Raw genomic sequence first — 20,021 nt, forward strand, 5'->3', positions numbered from 1 at the left:
ACGACTTAATGAAAATAGTTTTTTATATAAGAAAGAGGAAAGCAAGGCACTGCTGAGATTTGAACTCAGGATCTCCTGTTTACTAGACAGGCGCTTTAACCAGCTAAGCCACAGCACCCTCTTGAAAATGCTTTAAGGAACAGTTTGCCATATGGTGTTCAAGAGAATCCTGAGTTTTTCACTTTCATAATCATTTCTCAGTTCAGAAAACGCTCTACTCAACTACTTTAGATGAGGATACTGATCCTATTCATAAACACCTCATTGATATATTGCTTATCTTGTTCATAAATATTTTAATCATGCCTTATTTAAGAATGCATTACTTGAATTCAACTCTAGAATGATTTTTTATCTCTATTTTGCACTTTGTCACTCTTTTTTCCCTTTTTCATTCAAAGCATTACTTTGAAAATCTTCACAATACCACGTTTTTTTGTTTTTCAATTTAAGATGACCCATTCTAATGTTCACAGAACAACACTTTTCTTTTTAAAATGTATTAAACATTTGCGTGATGAAAATTATTTTTACATGTAAGGACCAACAATAAGGTGCTGCTGAGATTTGAACTCAGGATTTCCTGTTTACGACACAGGCGCTTTAACCACTTAGCCACAGGACCTACTTTAGTGATATAGAAGGGATCATTAATTTAGTATTGGTGATCAAATTCTGTGCCTGTGTTACAGTGTCTTAATATGTATTCTAATGTTAAACAAGCAATGATTCCTAATCTGTAAACAAGAATAGCTATGTTGTATTAAAAAAGAACACATTTTAAACTCAATGCCATATTTTGAATAGTTCATAAATAAGTGTTTTACATATATTCATCAATATTGCTCAAATCTAGGGTTATATTTCATCTGCCTCTTTGCAATCACAGTATTGTTACTATAATATTGAAAACACTTTCAGTTTTTATTAGGTTTAAGATGATCTGTTCAACCGAAAGATAAATCAGACTTTTCTAATTTAATTGAATCGCAGGACGAATTAATGAAAATAGTTTTTTATTTAAGAATGAGGAAAGCAAGGCACTGCTGAGATTTGAACTCAGGATCTCCTGTTTACTAGACAGGCGCTTTAACCAGCTATGCCACAGCACCCTCTTGAAAATGCTTTAAGGAACAGTTTGCCATATGGTGTTCAAGAGAATCCTGAGTTTTTCACTTTCATAATCATTTCTCAGTTCAGAAAACGCTCTACTCAACTACTTTAGACGAGGATACTGATCCTATTGATAAACACCTCATTGATATATTGCTTATCCTGTTCATAAATGTTTTAATTATGCCTTCTTTAAGAATGCATTACTTGATTTCAACTCTAGAATGATTTTTATCTCTATTTTGTTCTTTGTCACTCTTTTTTCCCTTTTTCATTCAAAGCATTACTTTGAAAATCTTCACAATACCACGTTTTTTTGTTTTTCAATTTAAGATGGCCCATTCTAATGTTCGCAGAACAACACTTTTCTTTTTAAAATGTATTAAACATTTGCGTGATGAAAATTATTTTTACATGTAAGGACCAATAATAAGGTGCTGCTGAGATTTGGACTCAGGATTTCCTGTTTACGAGACAGGCGCTTTAACCACTTAGCCACAGCACCTACTTTAGTGATATAGAAGGAATCATTAATTTAGTATTGGTGATCAAATTCTGTGCCTGTGTTAAAGTGTCTTAATATGTATTCTAATGTTAAACAAGCAAGGATTCCTAATCTTTAAACAGGAATAGCTATGTTGTATTAAAAAAGAACACATTTTAAACTCAATCCCATATTTTGAATAGTTTATAAATAAGTGTTTTACATATATTCATCAATATTGGTCAAATCTAGGGTCATATTTCATCTGCCTCTTGCTCATTGAAATACCTTTTTGATTTTGCAATCACAGTATTGTTACTATAATATTGAAAAAACATTCAGTTTTTATTAGGTTTAAGATGATCTGTTCAACCGAAAGATAAATCAGACTTTTCTAATTTAATTGAATCGCAGGACGACTTATTGAAAATAATTTTTTATTTAAGAATTATGAAAGCAAGGCACTGCTGAGATTTGAACTCAGGAACTCCTGTTTACTAGACAGGCGCTTTAACCAGCTAAGCCACAGCACCCTCTTGAAAATGCTTTAAGGAACAGTTTGCCATATGATGTTCAAGAGAAACCTGAGTTTTTCACTTTCATAATCATTTCTCAGTTCAGAAAACGCACTACTCAACTACTTTCGACGAGGATACTGATCCTATTCATAAACACCTCATTGATATATTGCTTATCCTGTTCATAAATGTTTTAATTATGCCTTCTTTAAGAATGCATTACTTGAATTCAACTCTAGAATGATTTTTTATCTCTATTTTGCTCTTTGTCACTCTTTTTTCCCTTTTTCATTCAAAGCATTACTTTGAAAATCTTCACAATACCACGTTTTTTTGTTTTTCAATTTAAGATGACCCATTCTAATGTTCACAGAACAACACTTTTCTTTTTAAAATGTATTAAACATTTGCGTGATGAAAATTATTTTTACATGTAAGGACCAATAATAAGGTGCTGCTGAGATTTGAACTCAGGATTTTCTGTTTACGAGACAGGCGCTTCAACCACTTAGCCACAGCACCTATTTTAGTGATACAGAAGGGATCATTAATTTAGTATTGGTGATCAAATTCTGTGCCTGTGTTAAAGTGTCTTAATATGTATTCTAATGTTAAACAAGCAAGGATGCCTAATCTGTAAACAAGAATAGCTATGTTGTATTACAAAAGAACACATTTTAAACTCAATCCCATATTTTGAATAGTTCATAAATAAGTGTTTTAAATATATTCATCAATAATTTTCAATAATTTCTCAGTTCAGAAAACGCTCTACTCAACTACTTTCGACGAGGATACTGATCCTATTCATAAACACCTCATTGATATATTGCTTATCCTGTTCATAAATGTTTTAATTATGCCTTCTTTAAGAATGCATTACTTGAATTCAACTCTAGAATGATTTTTATCTCTATTTTGCTCTTTGTCACTCTTTTTTCCCTTTTTCATTCAAAGCATTACTTTGAAAATCTTCACAATACCACGTTATTTAGTTTTTCAATTTAAGGTGACCCATTCTAATGTTCACAGAACAACACTTTTCTTTTTAAAATGTATTAAACATGTGCGTGATGAAAATTATTTTTACATGTAAGGACCAATAATAAGGTGCTGCTGAGATTTGAACTCAGGATTTCCTGTTTACGAGACAGGCGCTTTAACCACTTAGCCACAGCACCTACTTTAGTGATATAGAAGGGATCATTCATTTAGTATTGGTGATCAAATTCTGTGCCTGTGTTAAAGTGTCTTAATATGTATTCTAATGTTAAACAAGCAAGGATGCCTAATCTGTAAACAAGAATAGCTATGTTGTATTACAAAAGAACACATTTTAAACTCAATCCCATATTTTGAATAGTTCATAAATAAGTGTTTTACATATATTCATCAATATTGCTCAAATCTAGGGTTATATTTCATCTGCCTCTTGCTCATTGAAATACCTTTTTGATTTTGCAATCACAGTATTGTTACTATAATATTGAAAACACTTTCAGTTTTTATTAAGTTTAAGATGATCTGTTCAACCGAAAGATAAATCAGACTTTTCTAATTGAATTGAATCGCAGGACGACTTAATGAAAATAGTTTTTTATATAAGAAAGAGGAAAGCAAGGCACTGCTGAGATTTAAACTCAGGATCTCCTGTTTACTAGACAGGCGCTTTAACCAGCTAAGCCACAGCACCCTCTTGAAAATGCTTTAAGGAACAGTTTGCCATATGGTGTTCAAGAGAATCCTGAGTTTTTCACTTTCATAATCATTTCTCAGTTCAGAAAACGCTCTACTCAACTACTTTAGATGAGGATACTGATCCTATTCATAAACACCTCATTGATATATTGCTTATCTTGTTCATAAATATTTTAATCATGCCTTATTTAAGAATGCATTACTTGAATTCAACTCTAGAATGATTTTTTATCTCTATTTTGCTCTTTGTCACTCTTTTTTCCCTTTTTCATTCAAAGCATTACTTTGAAAATCTTCACAATACCACGTTTTTTTGTTTTTCAATTTAAGATGACCCATTCTAATGTTCACAGAACAACACTTTTCTTTTTAAAATGTATTAAACATTTGCGTGATGAAAATTATTTTTACATGTAAGGACCAACAATAAGGTGCTGCTGAGATTTGAACTCAGGATTTCCTGTTTACGAGACAGGCGCTTTAACCACTTAGCCACAGGACCTACTTTAGTGATATAGAAGGGATCATTAATTTAGTATTGGTGATCAAATTCTGTGCCTGTGTTACAGTGTCTTAATATGTATTCTAATGTTAAACAAGCAATGATTCCTAATCTGTAAACAAGAATAGCTATGTTGTATTAAAAAAGAACACATTTTAAACTCAATGCCATATTTTGAATAGTTCATAAATAAGTGTTTTACATATATTCATCAATATTGCTCAAATCTAGGGTTATATTTCATCTGCCTCTTTGCAATCACAGTATTGTTACTATAATATTGAAAACACTTTCAGTTTTTATTAGGTTTAAGATGATCTGTTCAACCGAAAGATAAATCAGACTTTTCTAATTTCATTGAATCGCAGGACGAATTAATGAAAATAGTTTTTTATTTAAGAATGAGGAAAGCAAGGCACTGCTGAGATTTGAACTCAGGATCTCCTGTTTACTAGACAGGCGCTTTAACCAGCTATGCCACAGCACCCTCTTGAAAATGCTTTAAGGAACAGTTTGCCATATGGTGTTCAAGAGAATCCTGAGTTTTTCACTTTCATAATCATTTCTCAGTTCAGAAAACGCTCTACTCAACTACTTTAGACGAGGATACTGATCCTAGTGATAAACACCTCATTGATATATTGCTTATCCTGTTCATAAATGTTTTAATTATGCCTTCTTTAAGAATGCATTACTTGATTTCAACTCTAGAATGATTTTTATCTCTATTTTGTTCTTTGTCACTCTTTTTTCCCTTTTTCATTCAAAGCATTACTTTGAAAATCTTCACAATACCACGTTTTTTTGTTTTTCAATTTAAGATGGCCCATTCTAATGTTCGCAGAACAACACTTTTCTTTTTAAAATGTATTAAACATTTGCGTGATGAAAATTATTTTTACATGTAAGGACCAATAATAAGGTGCTGCTGAGATTTGGACTCAGGATTTCCTGTTTACGAGACAGGCGCTTTAACCACTTAGCCACAGCACCTACTTTAGTGATATAGAAGGAATCATTAATTTAGTATTGGTGATCAAATTCTGTGCCTGTGTTAAAGTGTCTTAATATGTATTCTAATGTTAAACAAGCAAGGATTCCTAATCTGTAAACAGGAATAGCTATGTTGTATTAAAAAAGAACACATTTTAAACTCAATCCCATATTTTGAATAGTTTATAAATAAGTGTTTTACATATATTCATCAATATTGGTCAAATCTAGGGTCATATTTCATCTGCCTCTTGCTCATTGAAATACCTTTTTGATTTTGCAATCACAGTATTGTTACTATAATATTGAAAAAACATTCAGTTTTTATTAGGTTTAAGATGATCTGTTCAACCGAAAGATAAATCAGACTTTTCTAATTTAATTGAATCGCAGGACGACTTATTGAAAATAATTTTTTATTTAAGAATTATGAAAGCAAGGCACTGCTGAGATTTGAACTCAGGAACTCCTGTTTACTAGACAGGCGCTTTAACCAGCTAAGCCACAGCACCCTCTTGAAAATGCTTTAAGGAACAGTTTGTCATATGATGTTCAAGAGAAACCTGAGTTTTTCACTTTCATAATCATTTCTCAGTTCAGAAAACGCACTACTCAAATAGTTTAGACGAGGATACTGATCCTATTCATAAACACGTCATTGATATATTGCTTATCCTGTTCATAAATATTTTAATTATGCCTTCTTTAAGAATGCATTACTTGAATTCAACTCTAGAATGATTTTTTATCTCTATTTTGTTCTTTGTCACTCTTTTTTCCCTTTTTCATTCAAAGCATTACTTTGAAAATCTTCACAATACCACGTTTTTTTGTTTTTCAATTTAAGATGACCCATTCTAATGTTCACAGAACAACACTTTTCTTTTTAAAATGTATTAAACATTTGCGTGATGAAAATATTTTTACATGTAAGGACCAATAACAAGGTGCTGCTGAGATTTGAACTCAGGATTTCCTGTTTACGAGACAGGCGCTTTAAGCACTTAGCCACAGCACCTACTTTAGTGATACAGAAGGGATCATTAATTTAGTATTGGTGATCAAATTCTGTGCCTGTGTTAAAGTGTCTTTATTTGTATTCTAATGTTAAACAAGCAAGGATTCCTAATCTGTAAACAAGAATAGCTATGTTGTATTAAAAAGAACACATTTTAAACTCAATCCCATATTTTGAATAGTTCATAAATAAGTGTTTTAAATATATTCATCAATAATTTTCAATAATTTCTCAGTTCAGAAAACGCTCTACTCAACTACTTTCGACGAGGATACTGATCCTATTCATAAACACCTCATTGATATATTGCTTATCCTGTTCATAAATGTTTTAATTATGCCTTCTTTAAGAATGCATTACTTGAATTCAACTCTAGAATGATTTTTATCTCTATTTTGCTCTTTGTCACTCTTTTTTCCCTTTTTCATTCAAAGCATTACTTTGAAAATCTTCACAATACCACGTTATTTAGTTTTTCAATTTAAGGTGACCCATTCTAATGTTCACAGAACAACACTTTTCTTTTTAAAATGTATTAAACATGTGCGTGATGAAAATTATTTTTACATGTAAGGACCAATAATAAGGTGCTGCTGAGATTTGAACTCAGGATTTCCTGTTTACGAGACAGGCGCTTTAACCACTTAGCCACAGCACCTACTTTAGTGATATAGAAGGGATCATTCATTTAGTATTGGTGATCAAATTCTGTGCCTGTGTTAAAGTGTCTTAAATTCTTAATATATATTCTAATGTTAAACAAGCAAGGATTCCTAATCTGTAAACAAGAATAGCTATGTTGTATTAAAAAAGAACACATTTTAAACTAAATCCCATATTTTGAATAGTTTATAAATAAATGTTTTACATATATTCTTCAATATTGCTCAAATCTAGGGTTATATTTCATCTGCCTCTTGCTCATTGAAATACCTTTTTGATTTTGCAATCACAGTATTGTTACTGTATTATTGAAAACACTTTCAGTTTTCATTAGGTTTAAGATGATCTGTTCAACCGAAAGATAAATCAGACTTTTCTAATTTAATTGAATCGCAGGACGAATTAATGAAAATAGTTTTTTATTTAAGAATGAGGAAAGCAAGGCACTGCTGAGATTTGAACTCAGGATCTCCTGTTTACTAAACAGGCGCTTTAACCAGCTATGCCACAGCACCCTCTTGAAAATGCTTTAAGGAACAGTTTGCCATATGGTGTTCAAGAGAATCCTGAGTTTTTCACTTTCATAATCATTTCTCAGTTCAGAAAACGCTCTACTCAACTACTTTAGACGAGGATACTGATCCTATTGATAAACACCTCATTGATATATTGCTTATCTTGTTCATAAATGTTTTAATCATGCCTTCTTTAAGAATGCATTACTTGAATTCAACTCTAGAATGATTTTTTATCTCTATTTTGCTCTCTGTCACTCATTTTTCCCTTTTTCATTCAAAGCATTACTTTGAAAATCTTCACAATACCACGTTTTTCTGTTTTTCAATTTAAGATGACCCATTCTAATGTTCACAGAACAACACTTTTCTTTTTAAAATGTATTAAACATTTGCGTGATGAAAATTATTTTTACATGTAAGGACCAATAATAAGGCGCTGCTGAGATTTGAACTCAGGATTTCCTGTTTACGAGACAGGCGCTTTAACCACTTAGCCACAGCACCTACTTTAGTGATGTAGAAGGGATCATTAATTTAGTATTGGTGATCAAATTCTGTGCCTGTGTTAATGTGTCTTAATATGTATTCTAATGTTAAACAAGCAAGGATTCCTAATCTGTAAACAAGAATAGCTATGTTGTATTAAAAAGAACACATTTTAAACTCAATCCCATATTTTGAATAGTTCATAAATAAGTGTTTTAAATATATTCATCAATATTGCTCAAATCTAGGGTTATATTTCATCTGTCTCTTGCTCATTGAAATACCTTTTTGATTTTACAATCACAGTATTGTTACTATAATATTGAAAACACTTTCAATTTTTATTAGGTTTCAGATGATCTGTTCAACCGAAAGATAAATCAGACTTTTCTAATTTAATTGAATCGCAGGACGAATTAATGAAAATAGTTTTTTATTTAAGAATGAAGAAAGCAAGGCACTGCTGAGATTTGAACTCACGATCTCCTGTTTACTAGACAGGCGCTTTAACCAGCTATGCCACAGCACCCCCTTGGTAATGCTTTAAGGAACAGTTTGCCATATGGTGTTCAAGAGAATCCTGAGTTTTTCACTTTCATAATCATTTCACAGTTCAGAAAACGCACTACTCAAATAGTTTAGACGAGGATACTGATCCTATTCATAAACACCTCATTGATATATTGCTTATCCTGTTCATAAATGTTTTAATTATGCCTTCTTTAAGAATGCATTACTTGAATTCAACTCTATAATGATTTTTTATGTTTATTTTGCTTTTTGTCACTCTTTTTTCCCTTTTTCATTCAAAGCATTACTTTGAAAATCTTCACAATACCACGTGTTTTTGTTTTTCAATTTAAGATGACCCATTCTAATGTTCACAGAACAACACTTTTCTTTTGAAAATGTATTAAACATTTACGTGATGAAAATTATTTTTACATGTAAGGACCAATAATAAGGTGCTGCTGATATTTGAACTCAGGATTTCCTGTTTACGATACAGGCGCTTCAACCACTTAGCCACAGCACCTATTTTAGTGATACAGAAGGGATCATTAATTTAGTATTGGTGATCAAATTCTGTGCCTGTGTTAAAGTGTCTTAATATGTATTCTAATGTTAAACAAGCAAGGATTCCTAATCTGTAAACAAGAATAGCTATGTTGTTTTACAAAAGAACACATTTTAAACTCAATCCCATATTTTGAATAGTTCATAAATAAGTGTTTTACATATATTCATCAATATTGCTCAAATCTAGGGTTATATTTCATCTGCCTCTTGCTCATTGAAATTCCTTTTTGATTTTTGCAATCACAGTATTGTTACTATAATATTGAAAACACTTTCAGTTTTTATTAGGTTTAAGATGATCTGTTCAACCGAAAGATAAATCAGACTTTTCTAATTGAATTGAATCGCAGGACGACTTAATGAAAATAGTTTTTTATATAAGAAAGAGGAAAGCAAGGCACTGCTGAGATTTGAACTCAGGATCTCCTGTTTACTAGACAGGCGCTTTAACCAGCTAAGCCACAGCACCCTCTTGAAAATGCTTTAAGGAACAGTTTGCCATATGGTGTTCAAGAGAATCCTGAGTTTTTCACTTTCATAATCATTTCTCAGTTCAGAAAACGCTCTACTCAACTACTTTAGACGAGGTTACTGATCCTATTCATAAACACCTCATTGATATATTGCTTATCTTGTTCATAAATGTTTTAATCATGCCTTCTTTAAGAATGCATTACTTGAATTCAACTCTAGAATGATTTTTTATCTCTATTTTGCTCTTTGTCACTCTTTTTTCCCTTTTCCATTCAAAGCATTACTTTGAAAATCTTCACAATACCACGTTTTTTTGTTTTTCAATTTAAGATGACCCATTCTAATGTTCGCAGAACAACACTTTTCTTTTTAAAATGTATTAAACATTTGCGTGATGAAAATTATTTTTACATGTAAGGACCAATAATAAGGTGCTGCTGAGATTTGAACTCAGGATTTCCTGTTTACGAGACAGGCGCTTTAACCACTTAGCCACAGCACCTACTTTAGTGACACAGAAGGGATCATTCATTTAGTATTGGTGATCAAATTCTGTGCCTGTGTCAAAGTGTCTTAATATGTATTCTAATGTTAAACAAGCAAGGATGCCTAATCTGTAAACAAGAATAGCTATGTTGTATTAAAAAAGAACACATTTTAAACTAAATCCCATATTTTGAATAGTTCATAAATAAGTGTTTTACATATATTCATCAATATTGCTCAAATCTAGGGTTATATTTCATCTGCCTCTTGCTCATTGAAATACCTTTTTGATTTTTGCAATCACAGTATTGTTACTATAATATTGAAAACACTTTCAGTTTTTATTAGGTTTAAGATGATCTGTTCAACCGAAAGATAAATCAGACTTTTCTAATTGAATTGAATCGCAGGACAACTTAATGAAAATAGTTTTTTACATAAGAATGAGGAAAGCAAGGCACTGCTGAGATTTGAACTCAGGAACTCCTGTTTACTAGACAGGCGCTTTAACCAGCTAAGCCACAGCACCCTCTTGAAAATGCTTTAAGGAACAGTTTGCCATATGGTGTTCAAGAGAATCCTGAGTTTTTCACTTTCATAATCATTTCTCAGTTCAGAAAACGCTCTACTCAACTACTTTAGACGAGGATACTGATCCTATTCATAAACACCTCATTGATATATTGCTTATCTTGTTCATAAATGTTTTAATCATGCCTTCTTTAAGAATGCATTACTTGAATTCAACTCTAGAATGATTTTTTATCTCTATTTTGCTCTTTGTCACTCTTTTTTCCCTTTTTCATTCAAAGCATTACTTTGAAAATCTTCACAATACCACGTTTTTTTGTTTTTCAATTTAAGATGACCCATTCTAATGTTCGCAGAACAACACTTTTCTTTTTAAAATGTATTAAACATTTGCGTGATGAAAATTATTTTTACCTGTAAGGACCAATAATAAGGTGCTGCTGAAATTTGAACTCAGGATTTCCTGTTAACGAGACAGGCGCTTTAACCACTTAGCCACAGCACCTACTTTAGTGATGTAGAAGGGATCATTCATTTAGTATTGGTGATCAAATTCTGTGCCTGTGTTAAAGTGTCTTAATATATATTCTAATGTTAAACAAGCAAGGATTCCTAATCTGTAAACAAGAATAGCTATGTTGTATTAAAAAAGAACACATTTTAAACTAAATCCCATATTTTGAATAGTTCATAAACAAATGTTTTACATATATTCATCAATATTGCTCAAATCTAGGGTTATATTTCATCTGCCTCTTGCTCATTGAAATACCTTTTGATTTTGCAATCACAGTATTGTTACTGTAATATTGAAAACACTTTCAGTTTTTATTAGGTTTAAGATGATCTGTTAAACCGAAAGATAAATCAGAATTTTCTAATTTAATTGAATCGCAGGACGAATTAATGAAAATAGTTTTTTATTTAAGAATGAGGAAAACAAGGCACTGCTGAGATTTGAACTCAGGATCTCCTGTTTACTAGACAGGCGCTTTAATCAGCTAAGCCACAGCACCCTCTTGAACATGCTTTAAGGAACAGTTTGCCATATGGTGTTTAAGAGAATCCTGAGTTTTTCACTTTCATAATCATATCTCAGTTCAGAAAACGCTCTTCTCAACTACTTTCGACGAGGATACTGATCCTATTCATAAACACCTCATTGATATATTGCTTATCCTGTTCATAAATGTTTTAATTATGCCTTCTTTAAGAATGCATTACTTGAATTCAACTCTAGAATGATTTTTTATCTCTATTTTGCTCTTTGTCACTCTTTTTTCCCTTTTTCATTCAAAGCATTACTTTGAAAATCTTTACAATACCACGTTTTTTTGATTTCAATTTAAGATGACCCATTCTAATGTTCACAGAACAACACTTTTCTTTTTAAAATGTATTAAACATTTGCGTGATGAAAATTATTTTTACATGTAAGGACCAATAATAAGGTGCTGCCGAGATTTGAACTCAGGATTTCCTGTTTACGAGACAGGCGCTTCAACCACTTAGCCACAGCACCTATTTTAGTGACACAGAAGGGATCATTAATTTAGTATTGGTGATCCAATTCTGTGCCTGTGTTAAAGTGTCTTAATATGTATTCTAATGTTAAACAAGCAAGGATGCCTAATCTGTAAACAAGAATAGCTATGTTGTATTTCAAAAGAACACATTTTAAACTCAATCCCATATTTTGAATAGTTCATAAATAGGTGTTTTACATATATTCATCAATATTGCTCAAATCTAGGGTTATATTTCATCTGCCTCTTGCTCATTGAAATACCTTTTTGATTTTTGCAATCACAGTATTGTTACTATAATATTGAAAACACTTTCACTTTTTATTAGGTTTAAGATGATCTGTTCAACCGAAAGATAAATCAGACTTTTCTAATTGAATTGAATCTCAGGACGACTTAATGAAAATAGTTTTTTATATAAGAATGAGGAAAGCAAGGAACTGCTGAGATTTGAACTCAGGATCTCCTGTTTACTAGACAGGCGCTTTAACCAGCTAAGCCACAGCACCCTCTTGAAAATGCTTTAAGGAACAGTTTGCCATATGGTGTTCAAGAGAATCCTGAGTTTTTCACTTTCATAATCATTTCTCAGTTCAGAAAACGCACTACTCAAATAGTTTAGACGAGGATACTGATCCTATTCATAAACACCTCATTGATATATTGCTTATCCTGTTCATAAATGTTTTAATTATGCCTTCTTTAAGAATGCATTACTTGAATTCAACTCTATAATGATTTTTTATGTTTATTTTGCTTTTTGTCACTCTTTTTTCCCTTTTTCATTCAAAGCATTACTTTGAAAATCTTCACAATACCACGTTTTTTTGTTTTTCAATTTAAGATGACCCATTCTAATGTTCACAGAACAACACTTTTCTTTTTAAAATGTATTAAACATTTGCGTGATGAAAATTATTTTTACATGTAAGGACCAATAATAAGGTGCTGCTGAAATTTGAACTCAGGATTTCCTGTTTACGAGACAAGCGCTTTAACCACTTAGCCACAGCACCTACTTTAGTGATACAGAAGGGATCATTAATTTAGTATTGGTGATCAAATTCTGTGCCTGTGTTAAAGTGTCTTAATATGTATGCTAATGTTAAACAAGCAAGGATTCCTAATCTGTAAACAGGAATAGCTATGTTGTATTAAAAAAGAACACATTTTAAACTCAATCCCATATTTTGAATAGTTTATAAATAAGTGTTTTACATATATTCATCAATATTGGTCAAATCTAGGGTCATATTTCATCTGCCTCTTGCTCATTGAAATACCTTTTTGATTTTGCAATCACAGTATTGTTACTATAATATTGAAAACACATTCAGTTTTTATTAGGTTTAAGATGATCTGTTCAACCGAAAGATAAATCAGACTTTTCTAATTTAATTGAATCGCAGGACGAATTAATGAAAATAGTTTTTTATTTAAGAATGAGGAAAGCAAGGCACTGCTGAGATTTGAACTCAGGATCTCCTGTTTACTAGACAGGCGCTTTAACCAGCTATGCCACAGCACCCTCTTGGTAATGTTTTAAGGAACAGTTTGCCATATGGTGTTCAAGAGAATAGTGAGTTTTTCACTTTCATAATCATTTCTCAGTTCAGAAAACGCTCTACTCAACTACTTTCGACGAGGATACTGATCCTATTCATAAACACCTCATTGATATATTGCTTATCCTGTTCATAAATGTTTTAATTATGCCTTCTTTAAGAATGGATTACTTGAATTCAACTCTAGAATGATTTTTATCTCTGTTTTGCTCTTTGTCACTCTTTTTTCCCTTTTTCATTCAAAGCATTACTTTGAAAATCTTCACAATACCACGTTTTTTTGTTTTTCAATTTAAGATGACCCATTCTAATGTTCACAGAACAACACTTTTCTTTTTAAAATGTATTAAACATTTGCGTGATGAAAATTATTTTTACATGTAAGGACCAATAATAAGGTGCTGCTGAGATTTGAACTCAATATTTCCTGTTTACGAGACAGGCGCTTCAACCACTTAGCCACAGCATCTATTTTAGTGATACAGAAGGGATCATTAATTTAGTATTGGTGATCAAATTCTGTGCCTGTGTTAAAGTGTCTTAATATGTATTCTAATGTTAAACAAGCAAGGATTCCTAATCTGTAAACAAGAATAGCAATGTTGTATTACAAAAGAACACATTTTAAACTCAATCCCATATTTTGTATAGTTCATAAATAAGTGTTTTACATATATTGATCAATATTGCTCAAATCTAGGGTTATATTTCATCTGCCTCTTGCTCATTGAAATACCTTTTTGATTTTTGCAATCACAGTATTGTTACTATAATATTGAAAACACTTTCAGTTTTTATTAGGTTTAAGATGATCTGTTCAACCGAAAGATAAATCAGACTTTTCTAATTGAATTGAATCGCAGGACGACTTAATGAAAATAGTTTTTTATATAAGAATGAGGAAAGCAAGATACTACTGAGATTTGAACTCAGGATCTCCTGTTTACTAGACAGGCGCTTTAACCAGCTAAGCCACAGCACCCTCTTGAAAATGCTTTAAGGAACAGTTTGCCATATGGTGTTCAAGAGAATCCTGAGTTTTTCACTTTCATAATCATTTCTCAGTTCAGAAAACGCACTACTCAAATAGTTTAGACGAGGATACTGATCCTATTCATAAACACCTCATTGATATATTGCTTATCCTGTTCATAAATGTTTTAATTATGCCTTCTTAAAGAATGCATTACTTGAATTCAACTCTATAATTATTTTTTATCTTTATTTTGCTTTTTGTCACTCTTTGTTCCCTTTTTCATTCAAAGCATTACTTTGAAAATCTTCACAATACCACGTTTTTTTGTTTTTCAATTTAAGATGACCCATTCTAATGTTCACAGAACAACACTTTTCTTTTTAAAATGTCTTAAACATTTGCGTGATGAAAATTATTTTTACATGTAAGGACCAATAATAAGGTGCTGCTGAGATTTGAACTCAGGATTTCCTGTTTACGAGACAGGCGCTTTAACCACTTAGCCACAGCACCTATTTTAGTGATACAGAAGGGATCATTAATTTAGTATTGGTAATCAAATTCTGTGCCTGTGTTAAAGTGTCTTAATATGTATTCTAATGTTAAACAAGCAAGGATTCCTAATCTGTAAACAAGAATAGCTATGTTGTATTACAAAAGAACACATTTTAAACTCAATACCATATTTTGAATAGTTCATAAATAAGTGTTTTACATATATTCATCAATATTGCTCAAATTTAGCGTTATATTTCATCTGCCTCTTGCTCATTGAAATAACTTTTTGATTTTGCAATCACAGATTTGTTACTATAATATTGAAAACACATTCAGTTTTTATTAGGTTTAAGATGATCTGTTCAACCGAAAGATAAATCAGACTTTTCTAATTTAATTGAATCGCAGGACGAATTAATGAAAATAGTTTTTTATTTAAGAATGAGGAAAGCAAGGCACTGCTGAGATTTGAACTCAGGATCTCCTGTTTACTAGACAGGCGCTTTAACCAGCTATGCCACAGCACCCTCTTGGTAATGTTTTAAGGAACAGTTTGCCATATGGTGTTCAAGAGAATAGTGAGTTTTTCACTTTCATAATCATTTCTCAGTTCAGAAAACGCTCTACTCAACTACTTTCGACGAGGATACTGATCCTATTCATAAACACCTCATTGATATATTGCTTATCCTGTTCATAAATGTTTTAATTATGCCTTCTTTAAGAATGGATTACTTGAATTCAACTCTAGAATGATTTTTATCTCTGTTTTGCTCTTTGTCACTCTTTTTTCCCTTTTTCATTCAAAGCATTACTTTGAAAATCTTCACAATACCACGTTTTTTTGTTTTTCAATTTAAGATGACCCATTCTAATGTTCACAGAACAACACTTTTCTTTTTAAAATGTATTAAACATTTGCGTGATGAAAATTATTTTTACATGTAAGGACCAATAATAAGGTGCTGCTGAGATTTGAACTCAATATTTCCTGTTTACGAGACAGGCGCTTCAACCACTTAGCCACAGCATCTATTTTAGTGATACAGAAGGGATCATTAATTTAGTATTGGTGATCAAATTCTGTGCCTGTGTTAAAGTGTCTTAATATGTATTCTAATGTTAAACAAGCAAGGATTCCTAATCTGTAAACAAGAATAGCAATGTTGTATTACAAAAGAACACATTTTAAACTCAATCCCATATTTTGTATAGTTCATAAATAAGTGTTTTACATATATTGATCAATATTGCTCAAATCTAGGGTTATATTTCATCTGCCTCTTGCTCATTGAAATACCTTTTTGATTTTTGCAATCACAGTATTGTTACTATAATATTGAAAACACTTTCAGTTTTTATTAGGTTTAAGATGATCTGTTCAACCGAAAGATAAATCAGACTTTTCTAATTGAATTGAATCGCAGGACGACTTAATGAAAATAGTTTTTTATATAAGAATGAGGAAAGCAAGATACTACTGAGATTTGAACTCAGGATCTCCTGTTTACTAGACAGGCGCTTTAACCAGCTAAGCCACAGCACCCTCTTGAAAATGCTTTAAGGAACAGTTTGCCATATGGTGTTCAAGAGAATCCTGAGTTTTTCACTTTCATAATCATTTCTCAGTTCAGAAAACGCACTACTCAAATAGTTTAGACGAGGATACTGATCCTATTCATAAACACCTCATTGATATATTGCTTATCCTGTTCATAAATGTTTTAATTATGCCTTCTTAAAGAATGCATTACTTGAATTCAACTCTATAATTATTTTTTATCTTTATTTTGCTTTTTGTCACTCTTTGTTCCCTTTTTCATTCAAAGCATTACTTTGAAAATCTTCACAATACCACGTTTTTTTGTTTTTCAATTTAAGATGACCCATTCTAATGTTCACAGAACAACACTTTTCTTTTTAAAATGTCTTAAACATTTGCGTGATGAAAATTATTTTTACATGTAAGGACCAATAATAAGGTGCTGCTGAGATTTGAACTCAGGATTTCCTGTTTACGAGACAGGCGCTTTAACCACTTAGCCACAGCACCTATTTTAGTGATACAGAAGGGATCATTAATTTAGTATTGGTAATCAAATTCTGTGCCTGTGTTAAAGTGTCTTAATATGTATTCTAATGTTAAACAAGCAAGGATTCCTAATCTGTAAACAAGAATAGCTATGTTGTATTACAAAAGAACACATTTTAAACTCAATACCATATTTTGAATAGTTCATAAATAAGTGTTTTACATATATTCATCAATATTGCTCAAATTTAGCGTTATATTTCATCTGCCTCTTGCTCATTGAAATAACTTTTTGATTTTGCAATCACAGATTTGTTACTATAATATTGAAAACACTTTCAGTTTTTATTAGGTTTAAGATGATCTGTTCAACTGAAAGATAAACCAGACTTTTCTAAGTTAATTGAATCGCAGGACGAATTAATGAAAATAGTTTTTTATTTAAGAATGAGGAAAGAAAGGCACTGCTGAGATTTGAACTCAGGATCTCCTGTTTACTAGACAGGCGCTTTAACCAGCTAAGCCACAGCACCCTCTTGAAAATGCTTTAAGGAACAGTTTGCCATATGGTGTTCAAGAGAATCCTGAGTTTTTCACATTTATAATCATTTCTAAGTTCAGAAAACGCTCTACTCAACTACTTTCGACGAGGATACTGATCCTATTCATAAACACGTCATTGATATATTGCTTATCCTGTTCATAAATGTTTTTATTATGCCTTCTTTAAGAATGCATTACTTGAATTCAACTCTAGAATGATTTTTTATCTCTATTTTGCTCTTTGTCACTCTTTTTTCCCTTTTTCATTCAAAGCATTACTTTGAAAATCTTCACAATACCACGTTTTTTTGTTTTTCAATTTAAGATGACCCATTCTAATGTTCACAGAACAACACTTTTCTTTTTAAAACGTATTAAACATTTGCGTGATGAAAATTATTTTTACATGTAAGGACCAATAAAAAGGTGCTGCTGAGATTTGAACTCAGGATTTCCTGTTTACGAGACAGGCGCTTCAACCACTTAGCCACAGCACCTATTTTAGTGATACAGAAGGGATCATTAATTTAGTATTGGTGATCGAATTCTGTGCCTGTGTTAAAGTGTCTTTATTTGTATTCTAATGTTAAACAAGCAAGGATTCCTAATCTGTAAACAAGAATAGCTATGTTGTATTAAAAAGAACACATTTTAAACTCAATCCCATATTTTGAATAGTTCATAAATAAGTGTTTTAAATATATTCATCAATATTGCTCAAATCTAGGGTTATATTTCATCTGCCTCTTGCTCATTGAAATACCTTTTTGATTTTGCAATCACAGTATTGTTACTATAAATTGAAAACACTTTCAATTTTTATTAGGTTTCAGATGATCTGTTCAACCGAAAGATAAATCAGACTTTTCTAATTTAATTGAATCTCAGGACAAATTAATGAAAATAGTTTTTTATTTAAGAATGAGGAAAGAAAGGCACTGCTGAGATTTGAACTCAGGATCTCCTGTTTACTAGACAGGCGCTTTAACCAGCTATGCCACAGCACCCTCTTGGTAATGCTTTAAGGAACAGTTTGCCATATGGTGTTCAAGAGAATCCTGAGTTTTTCACTTTCATAATCATTTCTCAGTTCAGAAAACGCTCTACTCAAATAGTTTAGACGAGGATACTGATCCTATTCATAAACACCTCATTGATATATTGCTTATCCTGTTCATAAATGTTTTAATTATGCCTTCTTTAAGAATGCATTACTTGAATTCAACTCTATAATGATTTTTTATCTTTATTTTGCTTTTTGCCACTCTTTTTTCCCTTTTTCATTCAAAGCATTACTTTGAAAATCTTCACAATACCACGTTTTTTTGTTTTTCAATTTAAGATGACCCATTCTAATGTTCACAGAACAACACTTTTCTTTTTAAAATGTATTAAACATTTGCGTGATGAAAATTATTTTTACATGTAAGGACCAATAATAAGGTGATGCTGAGATTTGAACTCAAGATTTCCTGTTTACAAGACAGGCGCTATAACCACTCAGCCACAGCACCTACTTTAGCGATACAGAAGGGATCATTAATTCAGTATTGGTGATCAAATTCTGTGCCTGTGTTAAAGTGTCTTTATTTGTATTCTAATGTTAAACAAGCAAGGATTCCTAATCTGTAAACAAGAATAGCTATGTTGTATTACAAAAGAACACATTTTAAACTCAATCCCATATTTTGAATAGTTCATAATTAAGTGTTTTACATATATTCATCAATATTGCTCAAATCTAGGGTTATATTTCATCTGCCTCTTGCTCATTGAAATACCTTTTTGATTTTGCAATCACAGTATTGTTACTATAATATTGAAATCACTTTCAGTTTTTATTAGGTTTAAGATGATCTGTTCAACTAAAAGATAAATCAGACTTTTCTAATTTAATTGAATCGCAGGACGAATTAATGAAAATAGATGTTTATTTAAGAATGAGGAAAGCAAGGCACTGCTGAGATTTGAACTCAGGATCTCCTGTTTACTAGACAGGCGCTTTAACCAGCTAAGCCACATCACCCTATTGAAAACGCTTTAAAGAACAGTTTGCCATATGGTGTTCAAGAGAATCCTGAGTTTTTCACTTTCATAATCATTTCTCAGTTCAGAAAACGCACTACTCAAATAGTTTAGACGAGGATACTGATCCTATTCATAAACACCTCATTGATATATTGCTTATCCTGTTCATAAATGTTTTAATTATGCCTTCTTTAAGAATGCATTACTTGAATTCAACTCTAGAATGATTTTTTATCTCTATTTTGCTCTTTGTCACTCTTTTTTCCCTTTTTCATTCAAAGCATTACTT

General features: G+C 31.5%; 20 non-coding genes across 20 annotated transcripts; all 20 read right to left on the reverse strand.

The window, feature by feature from the left end:
- Positions 1-44: 44 nt before the first annotated feature.
- TRNAT-AGU (transfer RNA threonine (anticodon AGU)) lies at positions 45-118 on the reverse strand. Its single transcript has one exon. It is a non-coding gene; the product is annotated as a tRNA-Thr (tRNA).
- A 1,427-nt stretch (positions 119-1,545) lies between these two features.
- TRNAT-CGU (transfer RNA threonine (anticodon CGU)) lies at positions 1,546-1,618 on the reverse strand. The gene has a single exon. It is a non-coding gene; the product is annotated as a tRNA-Thr (tRNA).
- Positions 1,619-2,056: 438 nt separating this feature from the next.
- On the reverse strand, positions 2,057-2,130 carry TRNAT-AGU (transfer RNA threonine (anticodon AGU)). The gene has a single exon. It is a non-coding gene; the product is annotated as a tRNA-Thr (tRNA).
- Positions 2,131-3,223: 1,093 nt separating this feature from the next.
- TRNAT-CGU (transfer RNA threonine (anticodon CGU)) lies at positions 3,224-3,296 on the reverse strand. The gene has a single exon. It is a non-coding gene; the product is annotated as a tRNA-Thr (tRNA).
- Positions 3,297-4,242: 946 nt separating this feature from the next.
- TRNAT-CGU (transfer RNA threonine (anticodon CGU)) lies at positions 4,243-4,315 on the reverse strand. Its single transcript has one exon. It is a non-coding gene; the product is annotated as a tRNA-Thr (tRNA).
- Positions 4,316-5,235: 920 nt separating this feature from the next.
- Positions 5,236-5,308, reverse strand: TRNAT-CGU (transfer RNA threonine (anticodon CGU)). Its single transcript has one exon. It is a non-coding gene; the product is annotated as a tRNA-Thr (tRNA).
- Positions 5,309-5,746: 438 nt separating this feature from the next.
- Positions 5,747-5,820, reverse strand: TRNAT-AGU (transfer RNA threonine (anticodon AGU)). The gene has a single exon. It is a non-coding gene; the product is annotated as a tRNA-Thr (tRNA).
- A 433-nt stretch (positions 5,821-6,253) lies between these two features.
- On the reverse strand, positions 6,254-6,326 carry TRNAT-CGU (transfer RNA threonine (anticodon CGU)). Its single transcript has one exon. It is a non-coding gene; the product is annotated as a tRNA-Thr (tRNA).
- A 585-nt stretch (positions 6,327-6,911) lies between these two features.
- On the reverse strand, positions 6,912-6,984 carry TRNAT-CGU (transfer RNA threonine (anticodon CGU)). The gene has a single exon. It is a non-coding gene; the product is annotated as a tRNA-Thr (tRNA).
- A 954-nt stretch (positions 6,985-7,938) lies between these two features.
- TRNAT-CGU (transfer RNA threonine (anticodon CGU)) lies at positions 7,939-8,011 on the reverse strand. Its single transcript has one exon. It is a non-coding gene; the product is annotated as a tRNA-Thr (tRNA).
- A 1,457-nt stretch (positions 8,012-9,468) lies between these two features.
- Positions 9,469-9,542, reverse strand: TRNAT-AGU (transfer RNA threonine (anticodon AGU)). Its single transcript has one exon. It is a non-coding gene; the product is annotated as a tRNA-Thr (tRNA).
- Positions 9,543-9,976: 434 nt separating this feature from the next.
- Positions 9,977-10,049, reverse strand: TRNAT-CGU (transfer RNA threonine (anticodon CGU)). Its single transcript has one exon. It is a non-coding gene; the product is annotated as a tRNA-Thr (tRNA).
- Positions 10,050-10,488: 439 nt separating this feature from the next.
- TRNAT-AGU (transfer RNA threonine (anticodon AGU)) lies at positions 10,489-10,562 on the reverse strand. Its single transcript has one exon. It is a non-coding gene; the product is annotated as a tRNA-Thr (tRNA).
- A 1,963-nt stretch (positions 10,563-12,525) lies between these two features.
- On the reverse strand, positions 12,526-12,599 carry TRNAT-AGU (transfer RNA threonine (anticodon AGU)). Its single transcript has one exon. It is a non-coding gene; the product is annotated as a tRNA-Thr (tRNA).
- A 1,964-nt stretch (positions 12,600-14,563) lies between these two features.
- Positions 14,564-14,637, reverse strand: TRNAT-AGU (transfer RNA threonine (anticodon AGU)). The gene has a single exon. It is a non-coding gene; the product is annotated as a tRNA-Thr (tRNA).
- A 434-nt stretch (positions 14,638-15,071) lies between these two features.
- TRNAT-CGU (transfer RNA threonine (anticodon CGU)) lies at positions 15,072-15,144 on the reverse strand. Its single transcript has one exon. It is a non-coding gene; the product is annotated as a tRNA-Thr (tRNA).
- Positions 15,145-16,601: 1,457 nt separating this feature from the next.
- On the reverse strand, positions 16,602-16,675 carry TRNAT-AGU (transfer RNA threonine (anticodon AGU)). The gene has a single exon. It is a non-coding gene; the product is annotated as a tRNA-Thr (tRNA).
- Positions 16,676-17,109: 434 nt separating this feature from the next.
- Positions 17,110-17,182, reverse strand: TRNAT-CGU (transfer RNA threonine (anticodon CGU)). Its single transcript has one exon. It is a non-coding gene; the product is annotated as a tRNA-Thr (tRNA).
- Positions 17,183-17,620: 438 nt separating this feature from the next.
- Positions 17,621-17,694, reverse strand: TRNAT-AGU (transfer RNA threonine (anticodon AGU)). The gene has a single exon. It is a non-coding gene; the product is annotated as a tRNA-Thr (tRNA).
- Positions 17,695-18,128: 434 nt separating this feature from the next.
- Positions 18,129-18,201, reverse strand: TRNAT-CGU (transfer RNA threonine (anticodon CGU)). Its single transcript has one exon. It is a non-coding gene; the product is annotated as a tRNA-Thr (tRNA).
- Between the last annotated feature and the right edge of the window lie 1,820 nt (positions 18,202-20,021).

This window comes from Triturus cristatus, chromosome 8, assembly GCF_964204655.1.
Source record: "Triturus cristatus chromosome 8, aTriCri1.1, whole genome shotgun sequence".
In the NCBI taxonomy this organism is placed as follows: domain Eukaryota; kingdom Metazoa; phylum Chordata; class Amphibia; order Caudata; family Salamandridae; genus Triturus; species Triturus cristatus.